Below are 12,015 nucleotides of genomic sequence, written 5' to 3'. Positions count from 1 at the left end.
TGGGAGATAGGAAAGTGATGAAAAAGGGGGCACAAAGAGGGACACACAGTAGGTAAACAAGCTCGGGATGTGCAGGACGGGTGTAGGGTAGGTCCATAGCTGCCCATTTCTTTAACAGCAACAGCTGTGCATATGCAATGAATTTGGAGTGAAATTTGAAACTGTCCACCCCTGGGAGAGGGGTGAGGACAACAAAGTATGTTGTACTGCCAATTCTAATTATCAGCTTGCATGTTTGTCTGATGGACATGTGTGCGAAATGGGCAGCTATGTATGGGGCATAATTTTTTTGTGGGTACAGATTGATCTTTTTTTTTCAGGTGAGAGTGGGAAGTGAGGTAGAGGAAGTAGGTATGTCCGGGGAGGTAGGTTGATGAGGTAATCAGACAAAACAGACAAGACGCATACAGGGGCGGTGTATGACACATGGGGTGGGTGACACAATTGATGGGGTTGGATGTTTGGAAATCGCAAGCCCATGAGCCCACAGATGGTAACAGTGGAACTGAGATCTCCATCCATGGGCAGTCACCACTGAACCTTCACAGCCCCGAGGGTGGTTGCACTGGGGCCTGTGCAGGACGGGCAGGCTCACCCGTGAGAGGCACCACTCTCGCCTCAATCTGGCATAGGGGATCAGCGACTGAACACTGGATCTCCCTACGCACCACAGCCCGGACCCTTTGAAGGGTGACAGGTGGCCCTTCTCCGCCTATGCTTGCATGGGGGGGACGAGCCCCATCCCCTGCAGTGCTTCCACCTGAAGGTGTCACAGGACCAATGGAGGAGGGGAGCCTGGGCTGGGCACCAGACCTGCTGGTGCCAGGTGCACTCACCAGCTGAGGAGGGACAGGTGGGTCGGCTGGGACCGGCCTTCCCATACATTCTGTGATTAGGTGTGTTTAATTACAACATAAGCAAAACAGCATTCCAGATTAGTTGTAACAGCATGCAATAATATTCCCATTAACCCAACACACCAAGGGTACAACAGTTGAACAGCAAGCATAACACATGCATATATTGAACCACAGTGGTTATTCCAACAGCATGCAGGGATGTTTGGTAGCAACAGGCCACTGTGATTGTGGTGTTTAAACAGGGCACATGCATCAACGTGAATGCAAATATTTGTAGAACAATAGGACATATGTCCCAACAAATATTTAAGATTACACATACCCATTGAGGTGTGGAATTGCATGGTTTATAAACATACAGTAGGGTGTATAAAAAACCTCGGTTAACATCTTATAATGACCTTTTAGTCTACACTACATTCCTAGTGACTGCAAGTGTATATCCCCTACCTGTATTATTACACTTGCCACCATACATTAGGTTGTGTACTGGGTTTGGCTAGTTCAATATATGCCTGACATATATCTGACATACTAACTGTCCAGGATGCAGATGTTACTGCTACATATTTCTTGATTGCATTTATATTTCTTTAGCTGCATCTCTGTGATGTTTTCACATGACATTTTCACTTCAGTTTGTACAGAACCCTGCATTTCTTGACACACACTCACATTTCTGGGGAAAAAATAACATGCTACAAGTGTGCCAGGTTTACTTATTCATGCCAGCCAGTAACTGCCTGTTGTGGACTGTATATATGTTTCACAGCTACTAGTACTTCCATCACCCACTTTATATAGGACTGCACAACTCTGGGTTGCCAGCATCTTTTCAAACAGTACTGTTTGTATACTGCAAGGGTACAACAACATTTCAGACTCTGTGACACAGACACACTCTGGGTTTTAGACCTTTATTAATGACATCACACACTTTTCCACAGGCTCACTGTGTATATGGCAGACATGTTCAAGACATATAATACCTTTATTAATAGGTTAGAACAATCTTTTTTCAGGCTCACTCACTTATTTTATATAACAGTGCCTGCAGATATATTATTCCAGACATATGCTACCTTTCTTAATGGGTTTCTACACTCTTTTTATGCCTCTCTGGCATTTTTATCTGACAGTACATGCAGAGGACTTATTCAGGCAATTTTATGGCTGTATTATTGGACTACAACACTTTCTTTCATGCTCTCTCCCATATTTTATATAACAATACATGCAGAATAATCACTAACCTGCCTGGTGGCGCAGCCTTAGCAGCCTATCAGCATAGGCTTGCTGATTCATAGCATGGTCACCTGCAGCTGTAAAGTAAATGAAGGTATATTGAGACATACCTATCCATTATACATACTCCATTATCAATTCTTACATACTGCATTCCATGGCTACATACTCAGTTGTGGGGCATCCTGCATCCCATGGACCTCCTGTATCCATTGGTTCAGGTGGTCCTGCTTTCATCTCTTCAGGTCTGCATGGTGGTGACGGATCTGCTCATCAGTCCGAGGAACGCCTGTGGCACTGGTGAGGTCACAAGCTAACCAGTTCCAAGCCTCTGCATTGTACTCCATCCCTTGGAACTGGCCCTGCAGGAGTCTTGACTCATGACGGTGGACAAGGAGCCAAACCATGCATTTGGACTCCTCGATGCCCCACCGTTGCGCTCGGAAGCATGTTCCCTCTCCAACACCAGACATTCTAACTGCAGATGTGAGCTAAATCAGTTATGGCATGTAGTCCTGCCTGTGGGGCTTAAATATGCTGCATTTCCCGCACTTTTTTTGTGATTGGCCATTTTGTAAAATTCTCAGCTGACTGCAGACCTGCTTAGTAATGGTTAAACTACCATTCGTAAGTATATGAATGTTAATAGTGGCTGTTTTCCCTATGTTGTCATGGTTTAGTGGTTCTGTACTTTGCTTCTGATGCACAGAGTCCTGGGTTCAAATATTGTCATCATTTTATTTTCATACTATCCAGACAGGCTAGGGGGTGTGGCTGCATTTAAGCAACTTTACTCTATGTTGCTCCTCGGTGCCCTACGGTGCCCTGGTTGGCTCGGCTCGCACGTCCGCACAAACACATTGCACTGGGTAAAGTGCCATTGAACTATGGGCAACTCTATTGCACTGGGTAAAGTGCTATGAAACAATGGGCAACTCTATTGTGCTAGGTAAAGCTCTATTAAACTGTGGGCACCTCTATTGCGCTAGGTAAAGCACTATTAAACTACGGGCAACTCTATTGCGCTGGATGAAGCGCTGTTTAACTGCAGGCAATTTTATATCAGGATCCTTTCAAATATTTATTCTGTTCACTGATACACTGGCCATTTCACTGCTTTTTGGTAATGTTTAAACATATTTGTCAGGTTTTATTTCATATACTGATTTAAAAAATAAATACAAAGGGGAGTGGTGGGACTCGAACCGTGAATGCCTGTTTTTTGGGCGAACGCTCTACCATTACACTATTGCTATTTGGTGTGATTTGCATTAACATTCTTTCTTATGCTCTTCCATGTCAGAATTGCTAACTCTAGCTAAATAATGGGCACACCTGCACACACACACACAAATATAGACAGCTATTTTGGGGATTTAAAAAAATATATTTAATGTTTTGCATTTTAGAACTGTGATAGGGGTTTTCAATATTATGGAATGTGGTGTTGGGTGCAGGGACATTTGAGTGGACTCACTCTTGTGTGTGTGCTTTGTTTAGTTTTAAAACACTTGCAGGGGCATGGACATTTAGACTGCTCAGCAGTCGGACACGCCCCCTGCTTTCTTACATGGTCCGTGTAAGACTTACAGTTGAGTCAGCATGCCCTCATGCATATTCATGGCATGCTGACATCAAACTGTTCAACTGCAGCCTCCAAGTGAGACTTATTAAGTCTTACACGGAGGATTAGTGAATCTGGGAGACAAAGTAATATGTTCTCACATTTGAAGTTAGACAGAAGCTGAACACTAGAGGAAGGGGATGTAGGAAGCAGAACCAGTAGAAATGGGTGGGAGTACAGTATTATCTAAAGTTATGGGCTGGGAGAGTAGTCTGTAACTAGAGAATACAGCTGTTGAAGGGATGGGAAATGAGGTACAAAAAAAAAGAATATAGCTATTAAAGTCTGGGGATCTAATTGTATGGAAGGGTGATACATTAAGGAACCATATGAGCTGACATTTGTTAGAAACAGTCATTGTTCTGATGTGTTAGGGTGATACCATGCGGGTGTCTTGTAAAGGTGACAGAATGTGTGCGTGCGTGTGTGTGTGTGTGTGTGTGTGTGTGTGTGTGTGTGTGTGTGTGTGTGTGTGTGTGTGTGTGTGTGTGTGTGTGTTGACTTATCCCATATTCTTCTAGCACTCCCTTACATTGCTCCCAATTTCACATACCTGCAATCTACATAGAATGATCAGCTAGAACAATGCTATAACAAAGTTGCTCGATAAACAGCTAATTTACCTCACAGGAAACACCACTGCCTGTCTCTGACCATTAACTATCCTTATCACAGCTACTGACTACTCAAAACTGTATTTACAAACCAGAAAACTACCCCTCTATAAATGGTGTAATCACATACTACTCCACTTACAGAATTTCATGCGCCACACACTAGAACCAGCTACTAGTAAAGAGACTCCCTTTATTCAAACTACCTCTCCAAACCCTGGAACTCCATCCCTTTCCCTGTCAGACAAATAGTTTAAAATCCTTTAAACCACAGCAAAAAAAATATCTAGCAGTCTCGTGGCTGTGTGCCTATTTCTCTCCAGTTTAAACTCCACCTCACACTTCATTTCTACAGATAATGTCTCTCATCCAATCTCCTAATTTTTATTTATGGGCCAAAATCTTTTGCCCATTCCTTCTTTCTCAAACAATTGTAAACTGATTGTTGGTGGCACAAATGTATTAGTGTGGTTATCAGTATCTCTTTCTGCATTATTTCAGATTATTCTTCCCAGCTGGTTTCATGCATGTAAAAGTGAAGGCTGAAGACAGATAATCACCGATGTTAATTGTTATAAGGAGAAGTAACTCTGTATATTGCAATACAAATGCAATCAGGTGTATTGTTTGTATGACTGCATCATTTGCTTTTCTTGAATCTAAGTAAAGTTTGCTCATACACATATTCATCTCTGTAATATAATGAAATGAGAATAAAACTCTATATACTGTAGATTGAAATCTAAATGCAGCACATTTACATTGTATGTAAATGTGTATTTTATTTTACTCCTTTGATCTTGGCAGAAATGGTTGCTATCTTTGTATGTATATTTGTGTATATTTCATAGCTGTAGTTTTTCTCCTTAAAATTCCCCTGAAAAGGGGTTTTATTGCCAGTTAGACTTTCCCAGTATTCAAATTAATTATGGATTATATCTATCTGTATAGCTCTCTTTCTCTCTCTCTCTATATATATATACATATATATACCTATATATATATATATATATATATATATATATATATATATATATATATATATATATATATATATATATATATATGTAGGCTTTCTTTATTATAAAATGTATGCATGCAGGTGTTATGCTTGGGTGTGTTATGGTAGTTGCAGAGTAACAGGAATGATATTGTTTGGTTTAGGGCAGATGTCTCAGAAACTGAATGATTCAAGACAGTGCAGCGGTTAGCTTATTTGGTACCCTGGGCAGTTTCCCAGATGACTGGTACCCCCCAACCCAAGGTGAGGATCAAAAAAGAGGAAAGAAAGAAAGAAAGATAGACACCAGAATTTAATAAACTCTGTGTAGGCACAGTGTAGAGCCTACATGGAATGTTACCATGTCTGTGTACATGGTTCCCCCTCAGCAGCACACCATGCATATTAATCATGGCACAGTGTGAGGGAGAGCTGTGGAACATGTTTATTGAATCAGTGTAGGGAGTGTAGTGCTAACTGTGTCTGTAGATGAGTAAGACACTTCATGCACTGTCCAATTGTATTATACATTGTTATTTAATGTTTTAATTTTTTAAAGCATGTTTACGAGGCACAGGGTGGAGCACAGCAATGCTAAGTGGTGCCAAGACATCTGCCAGCCATCTAAAAACAGAAACCAGATGTATTTAGTTATTTATTTAAATATTATGTTTAAGTGTAGCTGAACGGTTTTGCTTGATGTGGCGTGGTGCTCAGTAGTGCTGATAGGTAGCTCAGAGGTATAAGTAAAGGTACAGCAGGATTCCACACATCCTCATAGTTAAATTGATTGAGTCACACCCTTATGAGCACTAGGTGCAGGGTGTGAATACATCAAAGGGAAAATAAGCATGTATTTTTAAAATACAAATTATGCCAATTATTTTTAAATTCTGGCCCGCTGCACTCCACTAAACTCTGCTAAGACCTGCTAAGCACCAAATAAACACAATAATGGCTGAAAATGTTTATGCACTGCTCGGCTCTGCTTGACTAGTTTGCACACTACTAAGCACTGCTAAGCACATGGGTCTTCGAGTTTTTGCACTGCTCAGCTCAGCTGCTCTGGTTTGCGAACTGCAGGGAGACATGCCACATTTTTAAATGTTGCCCAATGGCATGTAAGGGGGGGCATGCTATATTAAGCCCAATAGGTGGGAATACAGCATAATCCATTGGAGTTCTGTCTCTGAAGGGTACTATGGCAGGCACTGGCAAGGTGCATGCTTCCACATGCAACATTTGGGCAATCTGGAGTTCTGGGTCATGGTTGGACTCCTAGTAAAGAAACATGAAGGTTGGTTGCTGCAGGTAGGTTTCCCGGCTTAGAGTGTAAGGCAGAGGCCTGGGACCAGCTGCCAAGGGAGGTCACCAGTGTTACTGGTATGTCCCGCTCAGGTGAGCAGTGTCATCATGACTATGATGACCTGACCTGAAATGAAGAAAGGGGGATCTTTTGGACATCTGGGTCCAGGAAGCGTGGGCAGGGAATTCCCCACAAGTCTGTAAGTAATTTTACCTTTGTTGCACCAGTATCTAATCTGAATGTCTGCTAAACTGGTATGCATTATGGTGTGTTTTTCTCCCAACAGCTGCAGAGGAGATGACTCACAATATCAAGTCACATGCTGGATGCTTGCCAGGTTGCACCATGAGTGTGGTGAGTATGGATATATTATGCTAACTGTACTGAAATATACAAGAAAGAATAAAGCATTAAAGCAGTAAAGTATAAAAAGTAAAGTTTGTATTGCAATAAATGGCAAAAAATGTGGACTTAGAGCTGTACTGCAATAAAACCATGAAAATAATACCATTGTCTGTATTAAAGTATATACAATAAAGTCTGTAGTGCAATAACTGTAGAGCTGTATTGTAAGACCTGAATAATGACAACTGTTGTGCAATGAAAACTCTAAACAATACCTTAAACTATATTAAAGTATATACAATAAAGTCAGTAGTGCAATAAGTGTAGAATTAGAGCTGTTTTGCAAAAAATTAATAATGACAACTGTTCTGTAATAGCACACGATCCAATACCAATAACACAAAGGTAAATTGTATCCATCTAGATTGTCTTGCTTTAACAATTGCAGTACAGCTTTATGCATCCAGGCTGTAAGGTAAGGTGCTGCAGTCAAGTATAACACTGTAATAGCTGTAGAATGCAAATATAATGCCTCCCAAATGTATTGTTTAACCCATGCAGTACTGTCCAAGGCTGTTTCTAGGCTAGAATTGTTCACATAATGCTCTGTCATCGTAAAACAGCAAGTAAGCAAAGTGTGTGGGTGAGGTAGCCTACTCCATGATCTGATATTGTTTGTTGACTTCACAGATATTTCAAACAAATAACAATATATTGTGTACACCTGCATTTTGTATACTAATGTATAGATTGCCTACTATCATTGTCATGCTTGTATTTCATGCATGTGTGTTCTACTGTCACTGCAGTCTATTATAAAACTATAGTACTATTGCCAGGTCATATTTTGGTTTCAGGTGAGTTCTAGGCAAATGTCAGTCAGTCAGTAAGCAGCAGTCACTCAGTAGCACAGTTTGTTAAATTATCTGTATGTAGTACAATTTGCCACACACCAACTAGGGTTCAAATCCAGTGTTATGTAGCACTAAATATTACAGTATCAGTCGCATAATGTTTAGATATTCTCTCTCCACAGGAACAACATGTAAATGGGTGAGCTAGCTCATATTATAAGTAAATAGTTGTGTGTTTAGATGTTATAGACTGTTAAAATCATTAGCAAGAAAGTGAGAATACAGCATAAAATAAAGGAAATAAATATAATAATAATAAAATAAAATAAATAAATAAAATGTGTAATCTTGGTATGGCTGTATGCCTGAAGTGTCTGTTAAAAGTGGCTGCAGCCAATTCATACAGTCCATGTAGATGTCTTCTGCAGTCACTGCTATTGGTTTCTATCCCCATGCCTGACAAGCAAGGCATGCTAGTTGTTTAGTTTCTGTACTTTACACATACATGTCTCTCAAGTGTCAAACTGTCACATAATGTAATTCATAGTGCGTAATCCACCTGTCACAAGATTGCCATTGAAATGACTTCCTAAATTGCAATATATCACTACATGAGCCCACAGTACACCTTGGTAGTTATATAGGTCCATCTAATGGGCAAGTGTTCTGTGTAGTTGTGTATCCGCATTTGTTACTGCTTGGCCCATACTGTCCCATGCAAATAGATTGAGAGGTATGTACATGCTACAGCAGCTATAGGGAACTTGTACACATAAAGAAAGAACAGACCCATAGAGTAAATAATAGTACTGTTGTGAAGTAAATAGCCTTTAATGGTACTAATAAACTGTTTTTCTCTCTCCCTATCCCTTATCTTCATGTATTTATTATTGTCATCCATTGGTTATGGTTTACTATTAACATATGTTGTTAATTAACGGTATTTTGGGGCATGTGTATTATTATTGTTATGCATTATAATGGTTGCATATTAACATAGCTTGTTGAATTATCTAATTTGTTGGCATTATGCTGTAACTGTTACTGGCATGCTGTTAACATACTGACTGTTCTAAACACTGCTCACACAAAAAAAACTTTGTAAAAAAGAAACAAGCTGGCTTCAGGAACACAAACCGCAATTTATTGCTGTTTACTGTGAGCACTTTCGTAAAAGTAGATACTCCAACTTCTTCAGACAAACTCTAGTACAAAAAGACATGCTTTATATATTATAAACAAGCAATCATAGAAATTAGGTAGGCACCAAGCCCAATATATTTTGTATATATTGCTATGCTGTATTTTTAATTAACTTTTAAACTCTGTTTGGGTTTAATACACAATGCTTCATGCTTGCATATCCATTAGGAACATCTTGTTCACATCTAGTGGCCCTTTGTATGATTTAGTTGGACCGTGTTAGACGGCTATGGTTTTTATAATGTTTTATAATGTTATGTGATTCTTTATGAATGTCTTAGTTTTTAAAAAGTGCCTTTTGGTAAGAATGTTGATGGATCTTTCTTTTTGAACGCAATTTGCTTATGACACTAAAGTTTTATGACTTGTTTGAAACTTTAACGTTGATTGGGCTTGGAACCTACCTAATTTGTATGATTGCTTGATTGGCTAATTGTTTAGAATATATAAAGCATGTCTTTTTGTCCTAGAGTTTGTCTGAAGAAGTTGGAGTATCTACTCTTACGAAAGCGCTCACAGTAAACATCAGTATACTGACTGTTCTGACATTAATTGTTGTGTTTTACATAATATGCACTGATATGTAATTGGGTTATTTTCACTGTTCTGGGATGCTGTTATTATTAACAAAGTTTTGTTCATAAAAAAACTATACTTATTGCTATGCCTCCACCACCATGGCATGTCAGGGTAGGTCAGTTCCCAGTGATCCCGCTACCTTGCCTCAATTGGCTGTGGCACCGGGTCTAACCACATCTGGGACCAAGGCTGGTGGTGCACCCTCCTCTGCCCCTGTACCACCTGTGGCATTAGGTGGAACCACCTTAGGGGACTGGGCCCGGCATCCCCTGGGAGCAGTGGTTAAGAGGCTGCAAAAAAGCAACTGCCGGTCATGGTGAACAAGATCATTAATCGGACCTATGAGCATTGCCTGCACCAGATTGAGGGCACACTGGCTGACCTGGTGGGGCAGGTTGGCCCTGACACCCTGCCTCCAGCACAGCCACCTTTGGCCAGTGAAGCAGCAGTGTCAACTGTCCATGTGTGGGGATGTCAGTCATGCTGCAGCTGTCTGGAGGCATATGTGACTCTGATTTCACAACACCCTCCACATCCAAGATGTTTACCCCCATGTGTCACACACTGCCCCTGTCTTCTGTCTTGTCTGTTTACTACCGCATCATCTCCTACACAACTTACCTCGCCACACGTACCTATGTCCTTTCCCCAACATTCCACTCTCTCCTTAATGGGCACCTGTCCCACAAAACAAATATCACCTCACACATAGCTCTCCATTTCGCACACAAGTCAATTGGATACAAGTAATTTGGTCTAATTGGCTTGACAACACATTTATGTTGTCCTAACCCCTCTCTCTTAGGTTTTAGAGTCCAAAGTCTTCTACAAAACCTGTCAAAATGCACAGCTGTTGCCGTAGAAGAAATTAATGTCTATGGATCTTTTCTGCACCTATCCTGCACATTCCTACCTGGCTTTCACATTGTTTTTTCCTCCTGCTTGCCCCCATTTCACAACTTTCCTAGCACCCCCTTTTTCTTTTCTTTATTTATTTTTTTAGTGCAGGTTTGCATGGATTTGCACAGAACAGCACACCCCACTGCTTTGCTTAGTTCAGCTTAAATGAGCTTTAAAGAGCTTTAATGACTACATGTGCCCATTGCATTGTTACTCACATGTAGAAAATAAACACCTCTGCCAAATGTCAAACCCAGACCACTTTCAACTATAGCACACTGCATTAACTCACCACACTACAAAGGCCTTAAATTTAACAGATGTTTCACGCATAACATACTGATTGCTAATTACAGTCATTATGCATGTAACTGAAATAAAACACTAATGTGAAAACCTGGAGTGTACCCTGGACTCTGGTGCAATACTAAATAATAAGATAGACATATACTAATGGATGTAAGTGAGGCCTGTGATAGTAGGTATATGTGCCCTGTCATCAGCAACTTGGGGAAAGACACCTGCTAAAGCAGCAATGGCAAAGTATGTGTACAGATGGGACCCTGGTGCAGAAATACAACCATATAAACCCACACATATACTCATAGATGTAGAAATGTTTCTCAAAGCCTGTATATGTGCACATATAGCTTGCAAATACACATGCATTTGCATTGTCTCAGTAGCTCAGTCTGTTAAATGCCTTGCATGCAGTGCATTTCACCACACACAGTCCTGGGTTCAAATCCAGTGTTGTGTTGCACTTCAATTACATTGTTGTGAAGAGAGCAAGTAATGACTGAATCATGCAATTTTAATCCCCACAGATTACTGCTACTTAATTATCTGTCACCATTTTTTGCAAGTCAAAGGCTTGTAGGTAGGAACACACTGCACATATCCATATAACCTAACTATATTTCACCTACTATTCTGTTATTGGCACTGTTGCATAACAGATGTACCTTAAGCACATGATCCAATTGGACTGTAAATGGTATCCTTACCCTGGCTCTGCTGTAATGACATGGCTGCCACAACTGCCACAGTTACACATGCAGTTTGCAGTCCTCCAAAGTGTTCACACTCTCCCCTATGTGTGCTAGGCCGCAGCAAAAGCTGCAGCCTGTAGCATACACAGCTGTATGTTAAGGTAGCTGCTACAGAACTACCACACCTCCCAACACCCTAGAACAAGGGATCTGGACACAACCATACATAGTGGTGGGTGTGAAAGGCCCATAGATAGGGACATGTTTAACAGTTTACATTGATAGAATAGCAGCTACTGAATTAGCATGCATATTCTGATAGGTATGAGGTGTGACACTCACATAATCTCTCTTCCCTCACTGATCTCAACCCACAATGTTTGCCATGAACTGCCAGATGACCACAATGTCATGGGACACTAACCACACATATGAGTCAAAACTGTGGACTTTATAAATCTCTACAGTGGACAGTATTTGTACCTATCCTCAC

The sequence above is a fragment of the Protopterus annectens genome, chromosome 1.part2 (genome assembly GCF_019279795.1).
Source record: "Protopterus annectens isolate FY-2018-M chromosome 1.part2, PAN1.0, whole genome shotgun sequence".
Lineage (NCBI taxonomy): Eukaryota > Metazoa > Chordata > Ceratodontiformes > Protopteridae > Protopterus > Protopterus annectens.
This window is presented reverse-complemented; position numbering follows the sequence as displayed.